Raw genomic sequence first — 4030 nt, forward strand, 5'->3', positions numbered from 1 at the left:
TTGAGGTTGGGTCACAATGTCCAAATTCAAAATATTGTTTATCCATGATTTAGACAGCTTCCCACCAAATTTAATTAAAATGATCTAGCAGATCTGAAGAAATTCTCTATAGAACTGTAGTAAACGTCACGCCCTGCCTGGGGACAAGCAAGGGATCCAACTATATTGATATTCACAATTTAAATAAAAACCATCTTTTGACTTTTACATACATGAAGGCTATTCATTGTAGCATTTATGAAAGTAGAGAAGAAGATTTTGTTTTAAAAATTGGCTTAATTTTACCTTTTTGTGCACGGCCAATTAGGGTTGACAGAATGAACAAATTCATAAATTGGTTTCTCCGTGTGCCCAGTTATTTTGAAAATAACAAAACGTGGTTAGAATTGGTAAAGTAGTTTGAGAAATGTTTTTTAAGAAATCGCCCAATTTTCATCGTATGGTTGTGTCAGAATCAAATTTGATTCTTCGTGTGCTAACGAAACTTCACGCAAAATTTGTTGGAAATGGTCAAGTAGTTTTGAAGATGTCAATCACATTACAGTTTTAATTTTATGCATTTCTCTATACAACTATAGTAAATATCACATCTCCCATTAGGCAAACGGGGGACCCTACATTAATAACATTAACAAATTAGATAAACTGTCTATTGAGTCTATTCAGTTATGGCATTCAGGAAATAGAGTAAAACGTTTGTTTTATTTAACGACGCCACTGGAGCACATCGTATCATCGGCTATTGGACGTCAAACATATGGTCATTCTGACACTGTTTTTTTTTTTTTTTAGAGAAAACCCGCTACTCTTTTACGACAGGCAGCAAGGGGTCTTTTATTTGCGCTTCCCAAAGGCAGGATAGCACAAACCATGGCCTTTGTTGAACCAGTTAGGGATTACTGGTCTGTGCAAGTGGTTTGCACCTACCCACTGAGCCTTGCGGAGCACTCACTCAGGGTTTGGAGTCGGTATCTGGATTAAAAATCCCATGCCTCGACTGGGATCCGAACCCAGTACCTACCAGCCTGTAGACCGATGGCCTAACCACGACGCCACCGAGGCCGGTTTCCGGAAATAGAGAAGATTTTGAATGTTTTGCCTTAATTGTCCACTTTAGGACCCCGGCTATGAAGTCTCTGGGGAGGGTCAGAATGACCAAATTAAAAACAACAACAACAAAAAAACAAAAAAAACATAATATTATGTTTCTCCATGTGTCAAGGAAGCATCCCACAGAATTTGGTTGGAATTGGAAGTAATTTTGGAGAAGATAATACATAATGACTATTTTCTTTTTTGAAAAACAACTGTATGATAACAGACCATTGTGATAATAAAATGTAACTTAAACCTAATATAAACAAGACAAATATTTTAAAACCTTTAACATAATATTTAAAGGGACATACCCTAGTTTTCAAACATAAAGGCATATTTTTTACTATCAAAGCCGTTTTTAATAACTGCAATCATACTTTAATTAGATCTTATTGTTTAGATTATTTATTTCCGTACATTCGAAGTGTTTTTGGTCATACTGGTGTTTTTAATATCACAAAATGCATTTCTCATATTTTTAAAAACGCACGTGCGTCTCAGAAGTAACAGTTATGGAGTCGAGTTTTAGTCTATTTTTATAGGATATTTCACCATTTCAAAGTCACAGACTCGTGTTTCACACAACTGTAACTTTATCCAAAAGTGTTACAGATTTGTAGATTGACGAAACTTAGTGTGCATTTTCATGGGCTGAAACTAGGGACTGTCCCTTTAAAATTACTTACAATTATGCTCAGCGCCAATCCTTGGTGCAAAAGACCTTGCAATAAATGAATGGAATAAATGAACTATTGTGAGGTAATCTATGTATGTATTGTTGGAACAAGTTAACTAAATCCTTATTTTCCACCCCCGTGTACACTGATGTATACAAAAATAGTTTTAAAGATTTGATAAACCTAAATTTTACAGAAATGAAAGAGAAAGTTGACCCCAAAAATGGCCCAGATATTAAGCGCCGGTCCAAATGTTGACCTTACAATTTTTGAAATGTTATGAATAGATAGGACAGACCAGTAGAATTAATATAATGGGCCATTTTTTTTTAATTATTATTATTCTATCTTGTATATTGTCTGAATTACAGACATTTTAGTTATCGTTACCTTTAATTCCTTCATGGCGCAGATTTCAACACTGTTATTAAAAACATTAAAAAGGAACCAAATCGGAATAGATCTGGCAACTAAGAACCCCAATTCCATATACCACATATATTAGGGTATTCAAAACTATCATCAGACCTTTTGGATCTTTTCGGTTAAATAAACACCATCCTAGCTCTTGGACTAAAACGTGAGAATTTATAAAGGGGCGGTGGAGGGGGGGGGGGGGGTAAAAGTAACACAGAACAAACAAACGTAAAATTGTTAACAATATAATCTTAGAAAATGTATATAGACTTACTTAAATCTATTTGCTAACAAAACAATGTTATAATAAAACTACTACTATTAGGACTAAAATAATATAAATTAAAACCAAAACGATATAGTAATTATTAATCTTAACTAACAAATAACAAAATTTATTTCAGTGATTATATACATTTTAAAAAAGTGCTTACACAATTTATTTATTTATTTATTTTCTCCCATTTCAGGGATCACATGTTAACCAGAAATAGTTTACAATTGTCTTAGACGTTTATACGTAGTTGGGTTTGTTTGGGGGGTTTTGTTTGTTTTTTGTTTGTTTGTTTTTTGTTTGTTTTGGGGTTGTTGTTTTTTTGTTCGTTTTTTGTTTGTTTGTTGTTGTTGTTTTGTTTGGGGGGGGGGGGTGGGGGGGTTAATGTGTACATAATAATTAATATGACAAAAGGTACATGCAAATTTGATAAAATGGTTTTAAAATAAGTTGCTGTTTCTAAATATATAGCTTTTAATTTATTAAATAATCAAGTGAAATATTAATTGGAAATTCCTATTTACTCAAAATTGCTCCCGATTTATAACAAAAACAAACATGAATATCATTTACAAACAAAATTAATAAAAACATTTATTTTAAAACAAACACAAGAAACCCGACCGGGAACGAATCGACTTATTGTACGAACGAAACTACTCGACCGAAACGAATCGATTTATTGTACGAAAGAAACTACTCGACCGAAAAGAATCGACTTATTGTACGAACGAAACTACTTGACCGAATCGACTTATTGTACGAACGAAACTACTCGACCGAAACGAATCGAATCGAAGCACGCATACATACACACATACATACACACATACATACACACACATACATACACACACATACATACATACATACATGTATACATACATACATACATACATACATATAATACATACATACATACACACACGCATACATACATACACACACATACACGCATACACATATACTCATATGTACACCGCACATATACACTCTCTCTCTCTCTCTCTCTCTCTCTCTCTCTCTCTCTCTCTCTCTCTCTCTCTCTCTCTCTCTCTCTCTCTCTCTCTCTCTCTCTCTCTCTCTCTCTCTCTCGCCTACACACACACACACGCACACACACTCCAGCAAATACGTCTGCAGGTCATTTTAACGGGTTATGATCGACTGTCATTTACTGCCGACGGTGATTTTCCTAGATTGTATTTGTTGGTGGTGTTGTCTGTTTTTATTATTATTTTCTTTTTCTGTTTTTATTATTATTATTTTGATTTTTGTTGTGGGATGTTTTGAGGTTGTTTTTTCGGGGTGTGTGTGTGTGTGTTTCTTCTGGTTCTTTTTTCTTTCCGGTTTTTTCTTTCTTGCTTTCTTTTGGGAGGGTGGGTTTTTGAGGGGTTTGGAGGGGGCAAGAGGGGATGTTATTTAATAGTTTCTTTATTTTACAGGGTATCTTTTAATTATACACCGCAAATAGACTGGCATTCTGGTTAAAATCGTGGTGATAAAGGTTAAGGCGTATGATTTCAATATATTCCGGTGTACGGTGCTTGACAGGTATCAATAA

The sequence above is a fragment of the Gigantopelta aegis genome, chromosome 10, assembly GCF_016097555.1.
Source record: "Gigantopelta aegis isolate Gae_Host chromosome 10, Gae_host_genome, whole genome shotgun sequence".
NCBI lineage: Eukaryota > Metazoa > Mollusca > Gastropoda > Neomphalida > Peltospiridae > Gigantopelta > Gigantopelta aegis.